At 32.4% G+C, this 15,802-nt stretch overlaps 1 long non-coding RNA gene across 1 annotated transcript; it reads left to right on the forward strand.

Moving 5' to 3' along the window:
* Positions 1 to 1,380: 1,380 nt before the first annotated feature.
* On the forward strand, positions 1,381 to 15,483 carry LOC133561560 (uncharacterized). The gene is made up of 3 exons (XR_009808717.1): positions 1,381 to 2,223; positions 15,237 to 15,323; positions 15,417 to 15,483. It is a non-coding gene; the product is annotated as an uncharacterized LOC133561560 (long non-coding RNA).
* The last annotated feature ends 319 nt before the right edge of the window (positions 15,484 to 15,802 follow it).

Below are 15,802 nucleotides of genomic sequence, written 5' to 3' on the forward strand. Positions count from 1 at the left end.
TTCTACCAAATATAACAGCTGTTATGGTTTGTTAGACTTCCAAAATGATCACCATAAACTAGTTATTATATACGTGAACTTTGTTGTTTCCCTAATGTTTTCTAAATGTCTAATTTGTCCTCATTTCAGGGTGAAGTTGTGCGTACAGAATGGAAGTCATGGTGGTTGTGGTGTAGTATTCCCATGTGGCCAGCAGAGGGTGCTGTTGTCCTATCTAAGTGTTGTACTTTGTGGCGCCACATCACAAGTAAATAATTAGGGACCGAATGTCCCTTTGGGACAGAGGACCCTATTGTATTTCAAAGGTTTTATTCTTTATTATTATTCCGCCGCATTTTTGAGCTGTAATTTGACCCCCTTTAAAATGCTTCAAAACTCACCAAACTGGACACACATCAGGACTGGCAAAAATTGCGATCTAATAAAAAAAACAAAAAACTCAAAATTGCCCCTAAATAAAACAGACAAAACTGCTCCTATGAAGAAAACACAGACAAAACTGCTTGTAACTTCCGGTAGGAATGTCGTAAAGACCTGAAACTTCTATGTAGGTCTCACTTAGACCTACATTTCATTTATTTACACCCTTCAGCAAAAATAAACAGGAAGTTGGCATTTACCCCTTCAAAAAAAAAAAGTTTTGTAAAACCTGTCACCTTTTTTCAAACATTATCTCATCTGAGCGCGTTTGTTGTGTCGGCTTCAAACTGCGAACCCTTCTGATTAGAAGTTGCGAAAAGAGTTTTGATAACTGCTCCGGTTTTGATTTTACGAGCCTTCAAAGAACTCCTGCGCTGATGCCGTATCAAGATGGCCGCTTAAAAGCAGGAAGCGCCAGCGTGACCACACAATGCAGAGAAGGTAGGTAATGTGCGGGTAAAGATATGTTGACTGGGTGAAAGAAGGAGGCACTAGTTTGACTCCAGGATACAGAGAAGGTAGGTAATGTGCAGGTAAAGATATGTTGTCTGGGTGATTGCAGGAAGCACCAGCGTGTATGGGTGACAGAAAGAAGCACCAGTGTGACCCCAGGATGCAGGGAAGGTAGGTAATGTGCAGGTAAAGATATGTTGAATGGGTAAAGGCAGGAAACACCAGCAAAAGTCGGTCCCGTCCATCGCTGCTTGCAACTTTAATTTAGTTTAAAACTAGAATGCTAGACCAGACCACGTCTTGCATAAAAAGATTATGCGTTGGCCATGAGTGACACTTCCCCTGTTATCATTTTGAAAATGGAGGAGGCTGATTTCAATACCGGTAATTTGAAATCGCATAAAGGGAAGAAGATTAAGAACGATTCAGTAGGATTTAAGGTCCAAGCTTACATCACACTCAAATTTTTACTGCATGCCTTTGGTAAGTGCCGGAGTGAGACGAGGTTTTAAAATAATTTTTGCATGCTTACTTTTACCGCATGCCTTTGGTAAGCGCAGGAGTGAGAAGAGGTTTTAAATGAATTAGCGCCCCGGTGGCAATTCAAGGAAATACAGTTTTTGTTTTTTAAATAAGTCAGTGTGTCATTCATTACAATGACTGGGTGGAATTGTTAAAATACTCCACTTTTTTTTGAAGTATCTACCCCTTGTTCATGTTTATATTATTGTTCTATTTTACGTACTACTAACATTTTATTTTTATACAAAATATTCAAGCTGCTAAACAATTTTGAGTCTGTGCGCATGCGTGGACCGATCAGGTAGTGACTCAGTTGTAATACACTTTCCCACCACTTGTGGCAGTATTGACACTTTCAAACAAACAGAAGTCTTGGAGCTAAAGTCATAGAAGTTTCTTGAGCGCAAAAATGATGACTAAAGTGGTGAAACTCTAATTTCCAGTTGATTGTTTTCCAGCAACAAAGACGGTGGCGTCCGGCACGTGCCGCCGTGCTGGCAAAGAAGATTAATGGTTGGGGGTTTTTTTCCCCGGCAATGATTGAAAGTAAAAGCTGCGGGTGTTGATGGAAAGATTGGGAAGTGGTCCCACCTGGGACATCCATCACAGGAGGGAGGCGGTCCTCAGGCGGCCCAAACACGGAAGGGAGACGTTTGCCTGTCCTCATTTGTCTTCTGTTGCAGACCTTGGCGCTGACCTCGGCTGCTGCCACGCGGCCTTCCCTTTCAGGGCCTGACCTGGCCTCTCAACCACTTCCTGTCCAAACAATCAGCTCGGCTTTCAAGGAGGTCAAGTGAGACCTGGTTGGGACATGGTGGCTTCCTGCAGGTAGACGGCATCACTTATGGAATGTTAGCACCAGTTACGGAATGTTAGGACTAGTTAAAAATGTTAGGACTAGTTACAAAACGTTAGGACTAGTTATGGAATGTTAGCACCAGTTCCGGAATGTTAGCGTCAGTTCCAGAATGTTAGCGTCATTTACGGAATGTTGGCATCAGATACGGAATATTATCATCAGATACAGAATGTTAGCATCAGATGCAGAATGTTGGCCTCAGTTACGGAATGTTAGCATCAGTTTTGGAATGTTAGCACTAGTTACGGTATGTTAGCGCCAGATACGGAATGTTAGGACTAGTTACGAAATGTTAGGGTTAGTTCCGGAATGTTGGCACCAGTTACGAAATTTTACACCAGTTACGGAATGTTAGGACTAGTTACGAAACGTTAGGACTAGTTACAGAATGTTAGCACCAGTTACGAAATATTAGCATCAGTTACGGAATGTTAGCATCAGTTACGGAATGTTAGCATCAGATGCGGAATGTTGGCCTCTGTTACGGAATGTTGGCCTCAGTTACGGAATGTTAGCATCAGTTACGGAATGTTAGCGCCAGATACGGAATGTTAGGACTAGTTACGAAATGTTAGGGTTAGTTCCGGAATGTTGGCACCAGTTACGAAATTTTACACCAGTTACGGAATGTTAGGACTAGTTACGAAACGTTAGGACTAGTTACAGAATGTTAGCACCAGTTACGAAATATAAGCATCAGTTACGGAATGTTAGCATCAGTTACGGAATGTTAGCATCAGATGCGGAATGTTGGCCTCTGTTACGGAATGTTGGCCTCAGTTACGGAATGTTAGCATCAGTTACGGAATGTTAGCACCAGTTACGGAATGTTAGCACCAGTTACAGAATTTTAGCATCAGTTATGGAATGTTAGCATCAGTTATGGAATGTTAGCATCAGTTATGGAATGTTAGCACCAGTTACGGAATGTTAGTGCCAGTTACGGAATGTTAGGACTAGTTACGAAATGTTAGGGCTAGTAATGGAATGTTGACACCAGTTACAGAATGTTGGCACCAGTTACAAAATGTTAGCACCACTTACGAAACGTTAGGACTAGTTACGGAATGTTAGGACTAGTTACAAAATGTTAGGGCTAATTACAGAATGTTAGCACCATTTACAAAATGTTAGCACCACTTACAAAATGTTAGCACCACTTACGAAACGCTAGGAATAGTTACGGAATGTTGGCATCAGATACGGAATGTTAGCATCAGTTACGGAATGTTAGAGTCAGATGCGGAATGTCAGCACCAGTTATAAATTGTTTGCACCAGTTACGGAATGTTGGTACCAGTTATGGAATGTTGGCATCAGTTACGGAATGTTAGCATCAGTTACGGACTGTTGGCACCAGTTACGGACTGTTGGCACCAGTTACGGACTGTTGGCACCAGTTACGGACTGTTGGCACCAGTTACGGACTGTTGGCACCAGTTACGGACTGTTGGCACCAGTTACGGACTGTTGGCACCAGTTACGGACTGTTGGCACCAGTTACGGACTGTTGGCACCAGTTACGGACTGTTGGCACCAGTTACGGACTGTTGGCACCAGTTACGGACTGTTGGCACCAGTTACGGACTGTTAGCACCAGTTACGGACTGTTAGCATCAGTTAAGGAATTTTAGCATCAATTACAGAATTTTAGCACCAGTTACAGATTGTTAGCATCAGATATGTAATGTTAGCATCAGATACGGAATGTTTGCATCAGTTACAGAATGCTAGCATCAGTTACAGAATGTTAGCATCAGTTACAGAATGTTAGCATCAGTTACGTAATGTTAGCATCAGTTACATGTTGGCACCAATTACGGAATGTTAGCAACAGTTACAGAAAGTCAACATCAGTTACGAAATGTTAGATTTAGTAATGATATGTTAGCATCAATTTTGGAATTTTAGCATCAAGTAGGGAATGTTAGCGTTAGTTATGTAATGTTAACATCGATTGTGGAATGTTAGCATCAGTGATGGGATATTAGTATTAGTAATGGATGTTAGCATTAGTTATAAGATGTTGGCATTAGTTCTGTAATGTTAGCAGTAGGGGTGGGATGTTAGCAATAAATATTAGCTGTTAGCTGTGGTAATGCAATGTTAGCATCAGTTATGGAATTTTTGCATTAATTATGAAATGTTAGCATTAGTAATAGAATGTTAGCATTAGTTATGAAATGTTAGCATTATTATTGAAATGATAGCATTAGTAATGGAATGTTAGCATTAGTAATGGAGTGTAAGCATATATAATGTTAGCATCAGTTATGACATGTAAGCATTAGTTATTAGAGGTTAGCAATAGTTATGGAATGTTAGCATCAATTATAGAATGTTCACATCAATTATCAAATGTTAGCATCAGTAATGATATTTAAACATTAGTTATTGGATGTTAGCATTAGTGATGAAATGTAAGTATTCGTTATTAGATGTTGGCATTAGTTGTGAAAGTTAGCATTAGTGATGAAATGTTAGCATGAGTGTTGGAATGTGAGCAATAGTGATGAAATGTTAGCATTAGTAACGATTGTAGCTGAGATAGGCACCAGCGCCCCCCGTGACCCCAAAAGGGAATAAGCGGTAGAAAATAGATGGATGGATGAAATGTTAGCAAAAGTTATAAAATGCTAGCGTTTTTAATTAAATGTAGGCACAATTTACTAGATGTTAGCATTAGTTTTGAAAGTTAGCAATAGTTTTGAAAGTTAGCATTAGTTATAAAATTTAGCATTAGTGATGAAATGTAAGCATTTGTTATTAGATGTTAGCATTAGTTATGAAAATTAACATTAGTGATGAAATTTTAGCATGCGTAATGAAATGTTAGCATTAGTGACGAAATGTTAGCTTGAGTAATGAAAAGTTCGCATTAGTGATTAAATGTGAGCATTAGAAATTAAAAGTTAGCATTAGTGTTGAAATGTGAGCATTAGAAATGAAATGTTAGTGTTAGTGATTAAATGTTAGCATTAGTAATGAAATGTTAGCAAAAGTTATAAAATGCTAGCGTTTATAATGAAATGTAGGCAAAAGTTACTAGATGTTAGCATTAGTTTTGAAAGTTAGCATTAGTTTTGAAAGTTAGCATTAGTTATAAAAGTTAGCATTAGTGAGGAAATGTAAGCATTCGTTATTAGATGTTAGCATTAGTTATGAAAATTACAATTAGTGATGAAATTTTAGCATGTGTAATGAAATGTTAGCATTAGTGACGAAATGTTAGCTTGAGTAATGAAAAGTTCGCATTAGTGATGAAATTTGAGCATTAGAAATGAAAAGTTAGCATTAGTGTTGAAATGTGAGCATTAGAAATGAAAAGTTAGCATTAGTGTTGAAATGTGAGCATTAGAGATGAAATGTTAGTGTTACTGATTAAATGTTAGCATTAGTAATGAAATGTTAGCAAAAGTTATAAAATGCTAGCGTTTATAATGAAATGTAGGCAAAAGTTACTAGATGTTAGCATTAGTTTTGAAAGTTAGCAATAGTTTTGAAAGGTAGCATTAGTTATAAAAGTTAGCATTAGTGAGGAAATGTAATCATTCGTTATTAGATGTTAGCATTAGTTATGAAAATTATCATTAGTGATGACATTTTAGCATGTGTAATGAAATGTTAGCATTAGTGACGAAATGTTAGCTTGAGTAATGAAAAGTTCGCATTAGTGATGAAATGTGAGCATTACAAATGAAAAGTTAGCATTAGCGTTGAAATGTGAGCATTAGAAATGAAATGTTAGCATTAGTGATGAAATATGAGCATTAGAAATTAAATGTTAGCATTAGTGATGAAATGTGAGCATTAGAAATGAAATGTTAGTGTTAGGGATTAAATGTTAGCAAAAGTTATACAAAAGTTATACAATGTTAGCATTTATAATTAAATGTAGGCATTAGTTACTAGGTGTTAGCATTAGTTATGAAAGGTAGCATTAGTTTTTAAAGTTAGCATTCGTGATAAATTTAAGCATTTGTTATTAGATGTTAGCATGAGTAATGAAAAGTTAGCATCGGTGATGAAATGTTAGAATTTGTTCCTAGATTTTGGCATTAGTTATGAAAGTTAGCATAAGTGATGAAATTTAGTATTAGTAATGAAATGTTAGCATTAGTTATTAAATGTTAGCAAAAGTTATACAATGTTAGCATTTATAATTAAATGTAGGCATTAGTTACTAGGTGTTAGCATTAGTTATGAAAGTTAGCATTAGTTTTGAAAGTTAGCATTCGTGATAAATTTAAGCATTTGTTATTAGATGTTAGCATGAGTAATGAAAAGTTAGCATCGGTGATGAAATGTTAGCATTGGTTCCTAGATTTTGGCATTAGTTATGAAAGTTAGCATAAGTGATTAAATTTAGTATTAGTGATGAAATGTTAGCATTAGTTATTAAATGCTATCATTAGTTATTAGATGTTAGCATTAGTGAGGAAATGTTAGCACTGGTGATGAAAAGTTAGCACTAGTGATGAAGTTATCGTGAGAAGATTAACAATGTGCAGAGTGAAGGAAGGCGGGTGTATTTGAAGGCACCAATGTGGGTGTATTTGAAGGCACCAATGTGGGTGTATTTGAAGGCACCAATGTGGGTGTATTTGAAGGCACCAATGTGGGTGTATTTGCAGGCACCACTGTGGGTGTATTTGAAGGCACCAATGTGGGTGTATTTGAAGGCACCAATGTGGGTGTATTTGAAGGCACCAATGTGGGTGTATTTGAAGGCACCACTGTGGGTGTATTTGAAGGCACCAATGTGGGTGTATTTGAAGGCACCAATGTGGGTGTATTTGAAGGCACCAATGTGGGTGTATTTGAAGGCACCAATGTGGGTGTATTTGAAGGCACCACTGTGGGTGTATTTGAAGGCACCAATGTGGGTGTATTTGAAGGCACCAATGTGGGTGTATTTGAAGGCACCAATGTGGGTGTATTTGAAGGCACCACTGTGGGTGTATTTGAAGGCACCAATGTGGGTGTATTAGAAGGCACCAATGTGGGTGTATTTGAAGGCACCAATGCAGCGCGGCTTTGATGGACAGCTGATGAATAGGAGGCGTGTGTGAGCGCGTTGCCGTGGCGACAATAGTCTGGAATGCTGCAGAAGTTTAGAAACCTTCTCAAAACTTGGCAAGGAGGCGGGGCTTGAATGAAATGGGGCGGAGTCAAATATGGACTCTTCTCCTGTCTCTCACTTTTCATCTTTTTAAGCCTTTTACTCTACTGCTAACTTTTTGTTTTTTGCCCGGAATGACAAATATATATATATATTTTTTTTTTATACACACTAAAATTAATCCCTTGTGGGTCAGATATGATGAACAATTTATCATGTAAAACAATCTTTTAACACATTTTAAAAACAATAATATATTATGTCAAAACAATAATATATTTTTGCAATATGTAAATACATGATATATGTAAAAACAATAATTAATACATTGTTACAATATGTAAAACACAATATAATATGTAAAAAATAATCTTTTAACGGTTTTCAATAACAATATGTGATGTCAAAACAATAATATATTGTTACAATATGTAAATACATAAAATAATGTGTAAAAACACACCATTTTATTAATATTTAAAAACATAATATGAGTAAAAACATACTATATTATGTATACTATAGTATAATATATTTTATAAAACCACATTGAAATATTTCCATGTCAAAACACAAACACCGTAAAAATTATATTTAAAACACAATAACATAGTAATACAATATGTAAAACCTAGTATACTAATGCAGCTTGTCAAAACGAAATAGTTTATTGATATTTAAAAACAATAATGTAGAGATACAATGTGTAAAAACATAATTTACTAATACAACTTGTCGAAACACAATAGTTTATTGATATGTCAAAAAATAATGTGTAAAAACAGAATATTTTATTATTGTGTAAAAGATATAATAAAATATGTAAAAACACAATATTGTATTATGTAAAATACATAATATAATGTGTAAAAACACTAAATGGTATTATGTAAAAACATAATATAATGTGTAAAAACACTATTTTATTAATATGTAAAACACAATGAGTAAAAACACAATATTGGATTTATGTTAAACAATGTAATGAGTATAAACACAATATGTTTTTATGTAAAAACATAATGTAATGTGTAAAAACACGATATTTTATTAATATGTATAAAATAAAAAAATGTGTAAAAACACATGTGATTAATATTTAAAATATAATATAAGTAAAAACTAAAGTTTATTAATATGTAAGAAACATACCATCATTTGTAAAAACACAATATTCTATTAATGTGTAAAAAAACAAAATAATGTGTAAAAACACAATATTTTATTAATATGTAAAAAACAGGATTCAATGAGTAAAAATACAGTATTTTATTAATATGTAACAAAATAATATGAGTAAACACGAATTTGTATTAATATTTATAAAACATAATATAATGTGTAAAAACACAATCTTCTAATAATATATAAAATCATAATGTGTGTAGCAACACACTATTTTATAAATATGTAAACAAATGTGTGAAAACACAATATTTTATTAATGTTTAAAAAATATATTAGGAGTAAGAACACAATACATTATCAATACGTAAAAAATAATATAATGTGTAAAAACACAATATCTTAATATGTAAAAAAAAACATAATATAATGTGTAAAAATACAATAATCTATTATGTAAAAACATAATACAATGTGTAAAAACACAGTATATTATTATTATGTAATGTGTAAAAACATGGTATATTGTTATTATGCAAAAAAACATCGTATAATGTGTAAAAACTATTTTATTCATATGTAAACACAATATGAGTAAAAACACAATATTCTATTAATATGTAAAAAACATAATGTAATGTGTAAAAACTAAATATTTTAATACGTAAAAAACATAATATATTGTGTAAAAACACAATTGTATTAATATTTAAAAAACAATATGAGTAAAAACACAATATTCTATTAATGTGTAAAAAAAACAACACTGTGTAAAAACAAAATTTGTTATTAATATGTAAAAAACAGGATTCAATGAGTAAAAATACAATATTTTATTAATATGTAAAAACAACATAAGTAAACACAATATTTTATTAATATTTATAAAACAATATAATGTGTAAAAAACAATCTTCCATTAATATATAAAATCATATGTGTAGAAACACACAATTTTATTAATATGTAAACAAATGTGTAAAAACACAATATTTTATCAATGTGTAAAAACATAGTATGAGTAAGAACACAATACTTTATCAATACGTAAAAACATAATATAATGTGTAAAAACACATCTTATTAATATGTAAAAAACACATAATATAATGTGTAAAAACACAATATTCTATTATGTAAAAGCATAATACAATGTGTAAAAACATGGTATATTGTTATTATGCAAAAAAAACATTGCATTATGTGCAAAAACAATTTTATTCATATTTAAACACAATATGAGTAAACACACAATATTCTATTAATATGTAAAAAACATTATATAATGTGTAAAAAATGTATATTCTAATACGTAAAAAACATGTAAAAACACAATTGTATTAATATGTAAAAAATAATATGAATAAAAATACAATATTCTATTAATATATAAAACATAATGTGTAAAAACAATATTTTATTAATCTGTAAAAACATAATATAATGAGTAAAAACACAATATTCTGTTGATATATAAAACATAATGTGTAAAAACAATATTTTATTAATATGTAAAAACATAATATAATGAGTAAAAACACAATATTTTATTAATATGTAAAAACCTAATATAATGTGTACAAACACATTATTGTATTGTGTAAAAACATAGTATGATGTGTAAAAACATAATCTATTATGTAAAAGCATAATAAAATGTGTAAAAACACAATGTTTTATTATGTAAAAAACATTATATAATGTGTAAAAACACAATGTTTTATTATGTAAAAAACATAATATAATGTGTAGAAACACAATTTTATCCATATGTAAAAAACATAATATAATGTGTAAAAACAAAATATTTTATTATGTATAACATCAAATGTCTAAAAACACAATGTGATTATTATGTAAAACATAATATAATAAGTAAAAACTATATTTTATTAATATGTAAAAAACATAATATAATGAGTAAAAACAACATTTTAATAAAATGTAAATACATTTTGTGTAAAAACACAATTTTATTAATATATAAAAAACATAAGTAAAAACACAATATTCTACTGATATCCAAAAAATTTATAAAAACATTTGATTAATATGTAAAAAAAAAAAAAGAGTAAAAACACAATATTTTATTAATATGTAAAAACCTAATATAATGTGTAGAAACACATTATTTTATTATGTAAAAAACATAGTATAATGTGTAAAAACATAATCTATTATGTAAAAGCATAATAAAATGTAAAACCACAATGTTTTATTATGTAAAAAACATTATATAATGTGCAAAAACACAATGGTTTATGTAAAAAACATAATATAATGTGTAGAAACACAATTTTATCCATATGGAAAAAACAATATAATGTGTAAAAACAATATTTTATTAATCTGTAAAAACATAATATAATGAGTAAAAACACAATATTCTGTTGATATATAAAACATAATGTGTAAAAACAATATTTTATTAATATGTAAAAACATAATATAATGAGTAAAAACACAATATTTTATTAATATGTAAAAACCTAATATAATGTGTACAAACACATTATTGTATTGTGTAAAAACATAGTATGATGTGTAAAAACATAATCTATTATGTAAAAGCATAATAAAATGTGTAAAAACACAATGTTTTATTATGTAAAAAACATTATATAATGTGTAAAAACACAATGTTTTATTATGTAAAAAACATAATATAATGTGTAGAAACACAATTTTATCCATATGTAAAAAACATAATATAATGTGTAAAAACAAAATATTTTATTATGTATAACATCAAATGTCTAAAAACACAATGTGATTATTATGTAAAACATAATATAATAAGTAAAAACTATATTTTATTAATATGTAAAAAACATAATATAATGAGTAAAAACAACATTTTAATAAAATGTAAATACATTTTGTGTAAAAACACAATTTTATTAATATATAAAAAACATAAGTAAAAACACAATATTCTACTGATATCCAAAAAATTTATAAAAACATTTGATTAATATGTAAAAAAAAAAAAAGAGTAAAAACACAATATTTTATTAATATGTAAAAACCTAATATAATGTGTAGAAACACATTATTTTATTATGTAAAAAACATAGTATAATGTGTAAAAACATAATCTATTATGTAAAAGCATAATAAAATGTAAAACCACAATGTTTTATTATGTAAAAAACATTATATAATGTGCAAAAACACAATGGTTTATGTAAAAAACATAATATAATGTGTAGAAACACAATTTTATCCATATGGAAAAAACAATATAATGTGTAAAAACACAATATTTTATTAATATGTATAACATAATAAAATGTGTAAAAACACAATGTGAATATTATGTAAAACATAATATAATAAGTAAAAACAACATTTTATTAATATGTAAAAAACATTTTGTGTAAAAACACAATGTTATTCATATATAAAAAACATAAGTAAAAACACAATATTCTATTGATATCTAAAAAATGTATAAAAACATTTTATTAATATGTAAAAAAATATAAAAATATAAAATATAAGTAAAACATAATATAATAAGCAAAAACTATATTTTATTACTATGTAAAAAAACATAATATAATGAGCAAAAACAAAATTTTATTATGTAAAAAACATTTTGTGTAAAAACACAATTTTATTAATATATAAAAACATAAGTAAAAACACAATTTTATCCATATGTAAAAGACAATATAATGTGTAAAAACACAATATTTTATTAATATGTATAACATAATAAAATGTGTAAAAACACAATGTGATTAATATGTAAAACATAATATAATAAGTAAAAACTATATTTTATTAATATGTAAAAAACATAATATAATCAGTAAAAACTATTTTATTAATATGTAAAAAACATAATATAATGAGTAAAAACATTGTATTAATATGTAAAAACCATTTTGTGTAAAAACTGAATTTTATTGATATATATATATAAAAAACATAAGTAAAAACACAATATTCTATTGATATCTAAAAAATTTATAAAAACATTTTATTAATATGTAAAAAAAAAACAGGTAATGAGTAAAAACACAATCGATTAAAAGCACAAGAATATTTCCGCACCATTTTTTTTTCGAACAGCCCTCCTCTGGCGTCTTTTATTTATCGGCCGCTGATGATTTCCCGGCGTGACAGCTGCCGCCGATAAACCACGGCGCTCTCAGCCAAAACATGCGGACAAATTGATCTTTGTTTGGACGCCGCTATCTTCCCAGGAACGCCGTACTTCTGCCCCAGAAAGCGGCGGCGGCGCTGGCGGGAAGGCCGCCGACGTGCGTGCAAATATTTACAGAAGGCTGATGGACGCGTCTCCACTGCCGCACTCCCGGCGAGACCACGGGAAACGGCGGAGAGGAGCTAAAGCAAACATTCCCGTCGCCGCTGGAGTCTGTTAGCCGCTGTCAGGAAGTCTGAGGACGATGAGCAGGAGCTGCTAAATGTGGCGCTCGCCATCCCATAATAGCCACCATCCACTCCATGGAGACGATACACTGATGGTGTCTGATAATTACCCAAACACACACAGGAAATAGTGACTGGGAGGGGACAGGCTGCGCTACACATCCTTGTGTAAAACCTAGTTAGCTACAGAGCTAATGTTAGCATGATGTTTCTGGTAAAATGTGAGCGGAGTGTTAGCATGTAGCTAATTTAGCTAATGTTAGCATGCAGACATAGGAGCGAGTTTGATCAATTCTGTTTTTATTCAGCTAACCTAGCTTGATTTTTTGGGGGGTAAAATGTGAGCAAAATGTTAGCATGTAGCTAATGTTAGCATGCAGACGTAGGAGCAAGATTGATCATTTCAGTTTTTATTCAGCTAACCTAGCTTGATTTTTATTGGGTGAAATGTGAGCAAAATGTTAGCATGTAGCTAATGTTAGCATGCAGACGTAGGAGCAAGATTGATCATTTCAGTTTTTATTCAGCTAACCAAGCTTGATTTTTTGGGGGGTAAAATTTGAGCAAAATGTTAGCATGTAGCTAATGTTAGCATGCAGACGTACGAGCAAGATTGATAATTTCAGTTTTTATTCAGCTAACCTAGGGTGATTTTTTTGGGGTGAAATTTGAGCAAAATGTTAGCATGTAGCTAATGTTAGCATGCAGACGTAGGAGCAAGATTGATCATTTCAGTTTTTATTCAGCTAACCTAGCTTGATTTTCCTGGAAAAATGTGAGCGAAATGTTAACATTTAGCTATGGAGCTAATTTTGCTAATGGTAGCATTTAGACATAGGAACGAGTTTGATTATTTCTGTTTTTATTCAGCTAATTTAGCTTGATTTTTCTGGTAAAATGTGAGTGAAATGTTAGCATGTAGCTACGTAGTTAAATTTAGCATGCAGAAATAGGAGCAAATTTGGTCATTTATGTTTGATGAGCATGCCTCGACTTTCTCAGTCTTTCGGCCACTTGTGCCAGCTTTTTTGAAACATGTCGCCGGCATCAGATTCCAAATGAGCTAATATTTGCAAAAAATAAGAAAAATTTCCAGTTCCAACGCTAAAGGCCTACAGAAAGCCATTACTACCGACTACGAGTTTATATATCAATGATGAAATATTAACATTGTAACACATGCCAATACGGCCGTTTTAGTTTACTAAATTGCAATTTTAAATTTCGCGCGAAGTATCCTGTTGAAAACGTCGGTATGATGACGTCTCGGATTGTAGCGGACATTTTGTTCCAGCCCGATCCCAGGCATAAGTCTTCTGCTTTAATCGCATAATTACACAGTATTCTGGACATCTGTGTTGCTGAATCTTTTGCAATTTGTTCAATTAATAATGGAGACGTCAAAGAAGAAAGCTGTTGGTGGGAAGCGGTGTATTGCCTTTAGCAACACAAACACAGCCGGTGTTTCCTTGTTTACATTCACGAAAATGAATCTTTACTATGGAACAGAATGGTCAAGCGAACATGGTTTCCGACCACATGTCAACCGGCAGGTTTCAGTGAGAAAATGGTGGTAATAAGTCGGCTCTTACCGTAGACAAGAATTGATTAACGTGGACCCCGACTTAAACACGTTGAAAAACTTATTCGGGTGTTACCATTTAGTGGTCAATTGTACGGAATATGTACTGTAGTGAAGTGAATTATATTTATACAGCGCTTTTTCTCTAGTGACTCAAAGCGCTTTACGTAGTGAAACCCAATATCTAAGTTACATTTAAACCAGTGTGGGTGGCACTGGGAGCAGCTGGGCAAAGTGTCTTGCCCAAGGACACAACGGCAGTGACAAGGATGGCGGAAGCGGGTTTCGAACCGGCGACCCTCAAGTTGCAGGCACGGCCGCTCCACCAACCGAGCTATACCGCCCCGTGGCTGCACTGTACTGTGCAATCTACTAATACAAGTATCAATCAATCAAAAAAAAAACATGAGCGGAGCTTGCGTCGATCCTCGTGCACCTGTCAAAGAGGCAGCTGCGACTCTCTTGCCTCCACCGTACACACCCGTGGCCACACCCCTCCGACTTCCAGGTACAACTATATAATCTCACTAAAACACTAGTAACACAATAAGCAGATATGGGATTTTCCAGAATTATCCTTGTAAATGTGTCTAATAACATCTGAATCTGAATCTAGTCCTTCACTCTAACTTTCCTCATCCACGAATCTTTCATCCTCGCTCAAATTAATGGGGAAATCGTCGCTTTCTCCGTCATATAAGTTGAAAAGGATTTGCAAATCATTGTATTCTCTTTTTATTTTATTTTTTCAGTATTCACACAACGGTTTTGGGGTCTGAAAGACATTCCCAGTAAACACGCAACGTTTACGTCTTCGTCAACATGTCGGCCGTTATCAGGTGTGTTTGGGGGCCTCACCTGAGGGCCCCGTCCTTATGGGCTCCTCCCTAATCCTCCATTTAACTCGTCCTGTCTTGTCCCCCCCCCCACAGGTCACATGGGCCGAGGTGTCCATCTGAGCAAAAAGGGCGCCAGACTGACAACAGGTATGCAGGGGATGAGGGGGAGGGAGGGGGGGGGGGGGTGTTTGTTGTCCAATTAGAAAGCAACAAAAGGAGAAGTGATGCATAATTAATGCTAATTATCACTCCCGTGTTGTTAATAATTAACCTCACTTCAACGGCTAACACCCAATTAGCCGCTCGCATCTATTTTTAATTATGGCCTTCTTTTTTTTAAATAATGACACTGTTTTATCATCTGATGTTAAAATAAATTAAAAAAAAACCTTTTGGATAACTGGCGTGTTGACATAATAGTAATAATAATAATTGATGACTTAGTCATGTTCTAGAAATAAAAATATGTAGCATGTGAG

Source organism: Nerophis ophidion, linkage group LG01, assembly GCF_033978795.1.
Source record: "Nerophis ophidion isolate RoL-2023_Sa linkage group LG01, RoL_Noph_v1.0, whole genome shotgun sequence".
Classification (NCBI taxonomy): Eukaryota; Metazoa; Chordata; class Actinopteri; order Syngnathiformes; family Syngnathidae; genus Nerophis; species Nerophis ophidion.